Source organism: Petaurus breviceps, unplaced genomic scaffold, assembly GCF_028583685.1.
Source record: "Petaurus breviceps papuanus isolate PSGF00001 unplaced genomic scaffold, PetGlider_PUasm1.0 373, whole genome shotgun sequence".
In the NCBI taxonomy this organism is placed as follows: Eukaryota; Metazoa; Chordata; class Mammalia; order Diprotodontia; family Petauridae; genus Petaurus; species Petaurus breviceps.
The window spans coordinates 1538766-1550665 of NW_027186299.1; positions in this window are offsets into that span (position 1 = coordinate 1538766).

An 11900-nucleotide genomic window follows, 5' to 3' on the forward strand; every position below is an offset into this window, starting at 1 on the left:
TGTGTGTGTCTGTGTGTATGTGTGTGTCTGCATTTGTGTGTCTGTGTGTGTATGTGTGTGTCTGTGTCTGTATGTGTGTATGTGTGTGTCTGTGTGTATGTATGTGTCTGTGTGTCTATGTGAATGTATGTGTCTGTGTGTGTATTTGTATATGTCTCTGTGTGTGTATATCTGTGTGTGGGGGGGTGTCTGTGTGTGCGTGTGTGTCTGTGCGTGTGTATGAACATAAACTTGTTATCAAGACTGAAGGCCAGTCTTTGAGCAGACCCTAGATGACCATGGCTGACAAAAGTTGTGAAAGTTTTGTCACTCTGCTGGGAGTTAAGCTGACCAAGAAGTGGCTCATTTCTCCTCAGAGATTCTGGGTTGATAACGTTGGGAATGCATAGGGTTAATTCCGTATGCCGCCATACCTTAAGCTGCTCTCTGAATGCTAGCTCTTATCAAATACCCACTTGTACAGGAATGTCTTCCCAGCCCAATCACCATCCAACCAAACTGCTGCAGCCTGATGTCAGAATGATTCCGTTTAAAAGGCACAATACCAAATGAGGGGAAATTTTCTTAAAGAATTGCATTTTTTTCTCCTCTGCATGAATGCAATAATGGGAGAGATTAACCACCAAAGGCTCTGTTCACCAGAAGCACTGCAGTGGCCTACTTTAAGGTACAGAATCAGTCCAACAAACGTTGCACTAACCATTGGGTTACCCAAAGGCTCAGGGGTATCTTATCAGTTTGGACCGTCCCTCCATCAATCACCAGGTCTTGTCCATTCCAGTTAAGCATTTACTATGGGGAAGTCAGGTGGAGCAGTGAATAGAGCGAGGACCTGAAGTCAGGAAGATTGAGTTTCCTGAATTCAAATCTGGCCTCAGACACTTACTGGGTAAATGATTTAACCCTATTTGCCTCAGTTTCCTCAACTGTAAAATGAGCTGGAGAAGGAAATGGCAAACAGCTTTAGCATGTTTGCCAAGAAGACCTCAAATGGGGCCAGACGCAGCTGAAATGACTGAACAATAAGCATGTAATATGTGCCAGGGACAGTGCCAGGTCTTAGAGACACAAAGTGAAGGATGGCCTCCCCGAAGGGGCCTACATTCTGTGATGGAAGGGCTCTTTCTGTGTCTGAGTGTATGCTATGTAGCTGCTTCCAGTGTAGCCGCCTTGCTCTGTGTCTTCCATGTTCCCAGGTGCTTACATGACGTCTTGCTAGTCAGAATGCCCTTTGTTTCTTCGTGGCTCAGTCTTTCTTTGTGTTCCGGGGCACACACACATTGCACAGCTCCTGGCACTAGCTAGATGCTTGCTGACTGACTGACTACCATATCCATGCCCAAGAGACACCTTTGGCAAAGCGGATAGAGTTGGCCAAGTTGTCTTGGCTTGGAGTCCTCCCTCTGGTCTGCCCTGCATTCTAACCCAGGGCCAGCCACACATCTCTCAGCCTTCTAGGCAACTCTGTGGCTCCTAGAGAGCTTGGTACCTGCACAGCCAGTAAAATCACAGTCCTGTCCCCAGTCCTGCCTCGGCTGTGCATTTGGACGGAATCTGTGATTTCATTGGCTGAGGGAGCTCTCAGAAACCAGCCAGCACCTACCCTCCAAATCATAGTCTCTGAGAATCCCCCAGGCCCTGAGAGCTCCAGTGACCATCCCAAGCCACACAGCCATCACGTGACCGAGGCAGGACCTACCCTGAGGCCGCCCTCCCTCCCTTGGAGGCTGGCTCTCTGTCACGCTGCCTTTCACACCTCAGATGGCCCAAAGCACTGGCCCGTGTAGAGGCCCCTGGCCATTCCCTTCTCTGCTCCTGTGATAGCTCCTCTGGTCTGGGTTTGCTCACTTTCCCCTCAGACAGTGCCATTTTTGTCCTAATTGGGCTCCCGGACTCACTGCCCCCACTGCAGTCTGTCCTATAGCAACCCAGCAGCCAAAGTGCAGGCCTGACCATGGCTCTCCTCTGAGCAGAAGCAGAAGTCTCTGTGGCCTCCCACTGTCTCTGGGGTAAGGCACAAACTCCTTTGGCATTTCCAGCCCTTCCCTATCTGATTCTAGCTGTTCTTTTCAGATGCATAACACATCACTTCTCCTTCTGCCCTCTCCAGCCAAGCTGGCCTGTGGGCTCCGGCCCAGGCAGCTCTGGCCCAGCTCGCTTGCGGGCTCCAGCCCAGGCAGCTCCGGCCCAGGTATCTCCAGCCCAGCCGGCCTGCAGGCTTGCCCCTACCCCAACATTCCCGATCTCCTTCTAGGTCTCTCTGCAGGCTCTGTCCCAAGGTTTTGGCACTTCAGCTAAAGGGTCCTGAAGGAGGGAGTCATAGATCAGACTGAGGCAGTTTTGTTCACTGGCCCTTCCTCCTTGGTGACAAACAAGCAGGACCATGTCTGTAGCAGCGAGGGGCTCTTGCTATAATGAAGTCCTGCACACAGGCCACAGAGGAGGCCAGACACAGCACACCCAGGTCGCACCAACTGCCTACTCCCCTTACCCATTGGCTTCTGATAACTGTGCTTGGGGAATGCAGGATGCTCTGTCCCAACCAATGCCAGGACCTGACTGTGAGCAGGCCATGCTAGCTCAAGGGGGCATGCACAGGCTTCTGTCTGCCGTGCCCTTCTACAAACAGATGGAGATCAGGGCTCCAGCTGTTGCCATGGCTTGGGCTTCGCTGTCTAGTCTCTGACCTGAGCTCTATGTATCTGCTGGCAGCAAGCATGTTCCTGACACCAGCAGGTACTTAATAAAAAGCATGTGAATCACTTTATATTGGGTTGGATGTCACAGGGCAAGATGATGGCAGAGCTAGGACCTAAAGCCTGACACCAAATGCAAGACATTTTCCCTATGATGAAGAACCAAACCTTCCCAATGGAAATAAGAGAGAGCCAAGAAACCCTGGGGATATGCCTCGCCTGCCCCTGCCCCTTTAGAATGCCCCCACTGGAGGGCAGCCCTGCCCCCACCTGCCACTTTAGAATGGCCCCACAATAGAGGGCAGCCCTGCCCCTGCCTGCCCCTGCCCCTGCCCCTTTAGAATGGCCTCACAATACAGGACATCCCTGCCTCGCCTGCCCCTGCCCCTTTAGAATGGCCCCACAATAGAGGGCAGCCCTGCCCCCACCTGCCCCTTTAGAATGGCCCCACAATAGAGGGCAGCCCTGCCCCTGCCTGCCCCTGCCCCTTTAGAATGGCCTCACAATACAGGACATCCCTGCCTCGCCTGCCCCTGCCCCTTTAGAATGGCCCCACAATAGAGGGCAGCCCTGCCCCCGCCTGCCCCTGCCCCCAGCCCTGCCCCTGCCTGCCCCTGCCCCTTTAGAATGCCTCCACTGCAGGGCAGCCCTGCCCTCTCCTGCCCCTGCCCCTTTAGAATGCCCCCACTGCAGGGCAGCCCTGCCCCCGCCTGCCCTGCTACAGGCGACTATGCTGGCAAGCTACCTGCCACTACAGAAAGCTTATGTAACGTTCTTGCTTCTGATGCAGAAATGCACAGTCATGCAGACAGGATCTGGGGGGAAGCTGGGCTGCTGAGAAACCAAAACCAAACAAAAAGAAGAAGAAAAAGACAAACTCCCATTTCTCAGCAACCAAAAGAAAAGGTTACTTAGAGCTTCCAGAAACTTGCCTTGGATGAGATTCAGTCTTCCTTGAGTGACCAATGGGGGCTCAGCTCAGCTTAGGTGCTGGGGGTGGGGGTGCTCAGTGGGGAAAGGGGAAGGCTCAGAATCCCAGAGACTGAAAGGCCCAGAATCACTTTTAAGGAATTCTAGCACTGCGAGGGCTGCACATATATTTGTATAAATAGGAGGGAAGAGAGTGTATGTGGTATTTATTCATATAGGCTTGATATGAAATCAATGCAAGGCTGAGGTTGTTATCAGATGGCTATCATCTGCTTAATATAAACCTGTCATTTCATACCTGAGGAAACTGAGGCCCAGAGAGAAAATGGGACCTACCCATGGTCCCAAAGGAACTAAATGGCAGAGCCAGGATTAGAACCCCAAACTCAAGTTTCATTGATATCTGACCCCAATGCAGAAGCAGGAGAGAAATCATTTTAAAGTTTTTATCTCTCCTGCTCCATCACTTTCCTTTATCAGTGGATGAGGGAGATGGTGAGCTCCAGTGCACCAAGAAGTCCCTCCTTTACAGAATACAACAAAAACAATCCAGGATTTCAAATTGAGCTAGAAGGGAGATCTCAGCCTGGGAGGGCTCTCCTTGCCATGTCAATTTAAGGCAAGGGCAAAAGGCAAAAGCAGAAATATGACCAGGCAAGGGAAAAAGTCAGCCTTGCCCCCAGGCCTATTTCCATCTCCATGACTCTTCCCACAACTGCCACTTAACATGGGAAAATGGAAAGTATTTTGGGAAATGGGAAGAGCCCAGAGCCCCAGAGCCCTGGCCATTTAGGGGGAGCACAGCAGCAAAGGCAAGAGACAGCAAGACCACATACTGCATCAGACTGGGAGAGAGCTCACTTTGGGAGTTGTAGCAAACTGAAAATGAGAAGATTTGACCAGTCTCTCCTGCCCCCTTCTAACTCCTACACTTGGTGGCAAAGACCTCTCCAAGTGAATGACTGAACAATAAATCAGCATCCATATCAAAGAGATGAAAAAAGGAGGAAACCCACGCACAAAACATAGGGAGGCAATTGAGATGTATTAAATGATGTCTTTGCTGTTGGCCATAGAATGATGAGAGGCTGTAGTCCCGAAATCTCGGTCCAGATTGAGCCAATGGGACCATGCCAAGATGCCTTCCCAATTTTCCCTTTTTGTTCAGGAAAAGTCACATCAGGACAGTGACTGCTAAGGAAGCATGTTTTTTCTGTACTCTCCACGAGTGGAACTACATTTTGGGTTTTGTTTGTGTTTTTGAGCATTCTAATTAGGTGTGGAAGATGAGAAAAATAGAATTTGAATCCTCCCACCCCCACCTCCATAAGGGAAACTAGTGAAAATGATATGATGAACCAATCAACAAAGCCTTATTAAGAACCTAATGTGCTCCACACACTGTATTAGGAGCTGAGGATAAACAGAAATGAAATAGACCCTCCTTGGCCTCAAGGAGTTTATTTTCTATAGAGAGAGGCAACATGCACACAAGTAAGCAGATATAGAACATATACAGATTAATGGAAGGTAACTTTTTAGGGAGAGACAGTCCCAGTTCAGGTCTCACAAATGGTTGTGTAGGAGGTAACCTCTGAGATGTACTTTGAAGACCAGGTCTTCTGAGAGGCAGAGGTGCGGAAGGCATGGGATCCAGGCATGGACATGAGCTATGCAAAAGCCCAAAGATGAAAGATGGAGTGCCGCATGAGAGAGATGGCCAGAAGACTAGTTTGAGTGGACCAAAGAATGCATGAAGGGGAGCAATGTCTAATGAGGCTGCAAAGGCAGACTGGAGACAAATGACAAGGGCTGGAAAATCAGACAAAGGAGTGAGCACAACAGGGAACTGCTCCAGTTTATTTATCAAGAGAGTGGCATGGTCAGATCCGAGCTTTAGGAGTATCACTGTGGTGTGTGTGTGGGAGAAGGACTGCAGTGAGGGCAGATGAGGCAGAGATTAATTAGGAGAAGAGTGTCATAGAGACATGGTGCATAGCGAGGCAATCCTAAAGCCAGGAAAACTTGGATTCTGGATGTGTGACTCTGGGTAGTCACTGAACTCCTCTCTCCAAGCAATTTTCTAAGGCTCAAGGCTGCAGAAAAAAAGTGGTGACATGAACTGGTAGAGGGACAGGAAGGGAAAGGAAATGAGCATTTATTAAGTACCTACTATGTACTAGGTCCTGTGCTAAGTGATTTACAAATATGATCTCATTTTGGAGGGAGTTTCTTCACCTGGGAAGTCCCCATCCTGTGAAGCCATCATCCTTTCCCCTATCTCTTTGTAACCGTCTACAAGAAAGATGAGGAGGATTTGAACAAGCCCCCTAGCCCAACTGCCTTCCTCCTCCACATGACCTTCCATTTATTCTTTATTATCTTGTCTGTACTTGGATTTTTCCACATTGTCTCTCTCACTAGAACTCAAGCTCCCTGAGGGTAGGCAATGTTGTTCCCCTATGTTGTATCATCAGCATATACAACAATGCCCTACACATAATAGATAATAAATACTTGAACGAATGAGCGTGTGACAGCTATGTGAATAGAAAGAATGTGATGGATGCAAAAGATGCTGAAGGTGGGTGGGTTTGCAGGGAAGGATAATGAGTTCCGTTTGGGGCATCCTGAGTTAGGAGACGCATGCAGGACATCCAGTCTATTGTGTAATGGACAGGTGGTGAGGCAGGATTGAAGCTTGGGTGAAGGGTCCAGGCTGTATAGAGAGAGCTAGGAGTGCTCTGCTGAGATGTCATTAAACATGTAGGGGTCATGAAGACATCAAGAAAGGACTCTGTGGTTGGGGAAGGAAATCATGAAGCCTCTCTCCATCTCACCTGCCCCACAGCCAAAAGCGACATCTCCTTTGTTCAGTCTTTTGAATCAGTGCCATGGAGTCATTACAGTCTGATACACATGAGTTATTTAAGGTTCTGAGATTGAGCTCCTTGAGACTGTGAGCTCCTTGAGGACAGGGAGATGGGAAACTAGGGCCCTTGGTTCTCTGAGCCAGGGCACCTTAAAGTGAAGCCCCGAGGAATAAGATATAAATGTCACTCACTATTGTCCCCCAAGAGACTGCGGAAGGAGGATGACCTGGCCTGCCCTTCTCTTCAAGCTCTTTCCATAAGAGACAATGACTCCGTAAGTAATGCTGATGGCCTAAACATATGGTGAACATGATCATGGTATCTGCAAGTTAGTTAATCAAACAGAGAAAATACGGCAGTGGTTGTTTCCATGACAAGAACAGTCTGAGAACTGGGGGCTCAGAGGACTATGAGGGTCAGTGACCTTCCTTCAGTATGATGCAGTGGGCACGGCCAGACAAGCACAGGGAGGCAGTGAGGTTTTCTTAGACCTTTGTCTCCTGAGGCTCCCACTCAGCGTCAAAGCTTTTGTCACAAATCTTTTTTTTAAAAGGACAGAGATATATCAGATTGGAATCCACAGTGTTTGCTCACAAACTAAGTCTCAGGATCATGAGAGGAAGATTTGTAAGGAACAAGGCAAGAAGAAAACCTTGGGCTTCCCTTGAGAGTTCTGGCCTGAACTCCAAATCCCAGCACTCACAAATCCAATAGCCCCCAGCACCTGACTTTCTTCCCATCAACAGGACACAGCAGTTAGCCTTGAACTCCCCATTCCAACCAAACTGAATGAGCCGCTGACATCAGAGTGTGCCTCAGACCCTCTCCATCCAATACCTCAAGAGGCTTGAGTTGTTCCTTCAGGCAGGAAGGGCATCCCTCCCCCACTCACCTGTTGAATTTTCGCCCATGCTCCGATGCCCCACCCAAAGTACCCTTCTCACTGATTGTCCTACTGGCCCCTGGGGGATTTGCCTTTTCCTCCTGTGCTCAGGTTTATTCCTCTCAGATAACCCAATTATTTGTGTGACTGTCTCGTCTCCCTCTTAAGCTGTGGGCTTCATAAGGATAGGGACCAGGTCTGACTTAAACTCTGTATCACCTCCAGTGCCCAACATATGCCCATGTACACAGCAGGGTTTTAATAAGTGTTTTAAAATGTCAGGAGTTGAGACTCACAGTAAGTCTGATCAGCAGTGGGAAGAGCTTTGAATCTGGAGTCAGGGTCTGGATTCAAATCTTTGCTCTTCCATTTAGCACCTGTGTGACCTTAGGCTAGTCATTCACCATCTCAAGACTTCAGTTCCCTCATCTATAAGATTCAGTGGTTGAGCTACCTGAGCTTGGGCAGAGCTTTGCACTCAGAACCTGGGCCTCAGAGACTTAGCTCCCCATGAGTTTCCTGCTTCTTCACTCCAGCCTATACGGCTCCCAAAACGATTCTCCTAAAGCACAGATCAGATCTTGTCATGCCCCTGGTAAAGAAGCCTCAATAACTCTTATTACCTTTAGGATCAACTCCAAACTTCTGTATTTGATATTTAAAGCCCTTTGGCATCTGGTCTCAAACAACCTGTTCAGGATTATTATATATTACTACGCTCCACATAGGGACAGCTAGGTGGTCCGGTATTTAGAGTGCCAGGCCTGGAGTCAGGAAGACGAGTTCAAATCTGTCCTCAGACACTTACTAGCTATGTGACCCTGGGCAAGACCCTGTTTGCATCAGTTTCCTCACCTGTAAAATGGGTTGGAGAAGGTCATTGTGAACTATTCCAGTATCTTTGCCAAGAAAACCGAAATATGGTCCTGGAGAATCAGACACAGCTGAAACAGGTGAACGACACCTGCATGTTCCCCACCCGTTATAGATAATTTCCCCTCCCCATGCCTTTGCCTGCAATATACTCTCTGTCCACCTTCGCTTCTTAGAAACCCAAGCCTCCTTCGAAGCTCATGGCAATCATCACCCCCAACAGGAGGCATCCCATCATCTTACCTGCTGGGGTCCTCCCCTCCCCTGGACACAGACATCCACATGACCTTGGATTTGCTCTGTGAGCATTCTGTGGTTACTTGGATATCATAGAACCAATTGATCCATCCATCGATCAGAAAGCACTTCTTAAAGACTTCTTAAATAATTGGAGCTAGAGTCAGAATTAAGCTTCAGCTCCAACCCTTATTTCAAATCCTTCTTTGCCCTCATCAAAGACCTAATCACTTTCTGAGAAAAAAAATCAGCTCAACTAGAGAAGGAACTCTAAACTCAGGAAAAACACAGACTATCGTAGTAAACTGAGTTGTCAATGAACATATATTAAGCACCTACTGTGTGCCAAATACTGGGAAAAGATTCATGCACAAATATGTATGTATATGTTAATGTATGTGTATACACACACACACCTGTATACATGAAGTATAGCCTTAGAGGCCTGGCAGGAGCCACTGAGGAGATCAGGAAGGCCCCTCTTACTGAAGGTACGACCACAGCTGAGGCTTAACACAAGCCAGAGAAGCCCAGAGGCAAAGGGGAGGAGGGACGACCCAGAGCTAACCCTGGCAGGAGCTTAGGGGCCATCCAAGCCAGTTCTTCAAGTGTCCTCAATAAAATGTAAACTCCTGGAAAGGCAGGAATGTTTATTTGGGGGTTTTCTATCCCCAGTGCTTAGCACAGTGCCTGGAATGTCATTGGCACTTTAAAAATGTTTGTCAAATGAATGAGTAAATGCATGAAGGATTTTGCATAAAAGGCAAGCAGACGTGACTGCTTCTGATCAGCCGACACATCCTACATTTCCCAGGATCCTCCACAGAAGCCCAGGCCTCTGAGGGCCTCACAGGCCCCCCATTATCTGAAGGCTGCCTCACAGGGTTTCACCCAACCCTCCTGGCTCCCAAGCCATGACCCTGCTACCAGTCCATGACCTCTCTTAGCCCAGTTAGCTTCACTCTGTCAGTCCAGGACTGTGGTTTGACTCTGACTCCAGAGACAGACGGCATTCCATGGGAGCCCTGCCTCTCAGTGAGCATCCGTCTGCTCAGGACACACATCCTGCCTTTCTTTCCTGGACCCATCTGCCAAACAGAATTGCTCATCACCCCAAAGTTATCCAAAATCTGTTTGTGATCAACAAATTACACGAGAGCCGGGTAAATATTTCATGAATCAGGGTGTAAATACTTCCTGCTTTCTTCCATAGACCCACTGATATTTACACAGAAAAGAAGGATCTGAAGTCCTCTGGCCTCACATTTTCTGGACACTTAGGGTAAACATGGGACCCAGAGCCCATCTTAGGAGAGACCTTTCCAGAGAAAGCCTTGTCTACAAAGGTCATAAAAGCTATTGTGGAAGCAGCAAGAGAAAATGATCACTTTGCATTTTCCTGATGTCAGGGAGAACAAAGTAGTACTCAGTGGTATGCCATTCAGGGAGTTGAGAAATAGGTTTGGGATGCCCAGCGCTAGCCTAGATTAGGAATAAAGGAAAGAGTGGAAGATAAAGGGCATCATGCAGCGCCCAAGACCCCCAAAACCAGCAAGACTAGAAGGTATGCAATTATCATAGGTCAGAGACAGCAGACACTAGTTCCTACAAAGAGCCCCCATTCTTATAGGGCTTAAGGCTTTCTACAAAGTTCTCCTAAACTTGGGAAGAACAGTAACGGCATTTCTCTCACACTCTACATTTGCAAAGCATGTTATAGCCACAGCTACTTTTTTAAGCAATTGGGGTTAAGTAACTTTCTGAAGGTTACACGGCCAGTTATTTTGTGTGGGTGCCAAGTACCTGAGGCCGGAACTAATCCCCGGTCTCCTGACGCCGGGGCCAGCACTCTTTCTCACTGCGCCACCTGGCCACCCCCCACAACTACTTTTAATCTCATAATAACACAGTGGGGCAGATAATTCCCATAATTTTGCAGATGAGGAAGCTAAAATTTAAAGAAATGACTTTGCCAGAGTTACAAAACTCACAAATATCTGAGGTAGGATTGGCATAAAGGTCTTCCCAACGTCAGAGCCAACACTCTCTCCCAAGACCACATTGTGCTGGATCCATTATCCTATAATGCAGTTATTGTGTTAGTTGTTTTTGCTTGACTATTTCTCTTTGGTATAATAGTGTTTCTCAATTCTTAGGGTGGGGCTGAGGGACATTTTATGAAAATGACTGTGATGTAAAAGCAAAAGACATCAATAAAAACAATTTAAACCTTTTTCCCCTTAAGATGGAGATCAAGATGAAGAAGGAAGCTACTGATCCTAGCTAAAGACAGCAGCCAGTTCAAAAACCCTGAACGCCAAGGCCAGTATGGAATGGTATTCATGATGACAAACAGAAAAACAATCCAACATTCCCCTCCACATGCACACCCACATCTTCTTTCCATGGATGCAAAATGCTATAAATTCACAGGCAACCCAAGGATGCTTGGAAAAGCAATCCATGCTGGTATTGTGTTAATTGCTCTGGAAGCTAGGTGGCACAGTTGACAAAGTCCAGTACTTGGAGTCATGAAGACCTGAGTTCAAATCCTGCCTCAGACACTTATTAGCTGTGCGACCCTGGACAAAGCACTTAACATTTCTTGCTTCAGTTTCCTCATCTCTAAAGTGGGGATTAGAAGAACACCTACTTTCCGAGGATGTTGTATTAAGTAGGATAATATTTGTAAAGTGCTTTGCAAAACATAATGCACTATATACATGAGAACTATTCTTATTATCATCATCAAGATTCCCCCAAATCAAGTATGGGTGATTAAAATATGGACAACAGCAACCACCTGGGATTCACTCTAGATGGCAAGACCAAGCAGCCCCTGATCAAGCAGACTGATGAGAAGCTCGGTTGCCTAGCTGGAGCCGGAGTCAATGCAACAACTGGGACTAAGGAAGAGAAACTTATCATGACACATGGAAAAGCCACCACATCTGGAGACAAGAGAACCTCAGTTCAAAGTCCATTTCTGCCACTTGGGGAGAAATGATTATTTTAGCCTCATTGGGACTCAGTTTCTTCTTCCTTTATAAAATGATGTAGAAAGGAGAGCCATATAACCTATAATGTTTCTTCAAGCTTTAATGCTTTTATGCCAAGTCCTCCATCCAACTTTCCCCATACTATGATGTGTTGGATATTTGCAATAATGTTGGGTTCATCTCTGACCCATCCAGCTAACCCATCCCATTTGCAACAAACAGTATCCCCATACAAACACACACAAGTCTAGCAAAGTTACCAATTCTGTATAGTTCTGACTTTCCTAAGGCTGCCCAACAAAGTCCCTAAAGGCAGAAGGAGATGAACTAGAGGCAGAGGATTTGCATCTCCAAAAGCTTGGCAGGAGCATGATTGTGAATGCCACTACAGTGTCGGGTGGCCCCAGTT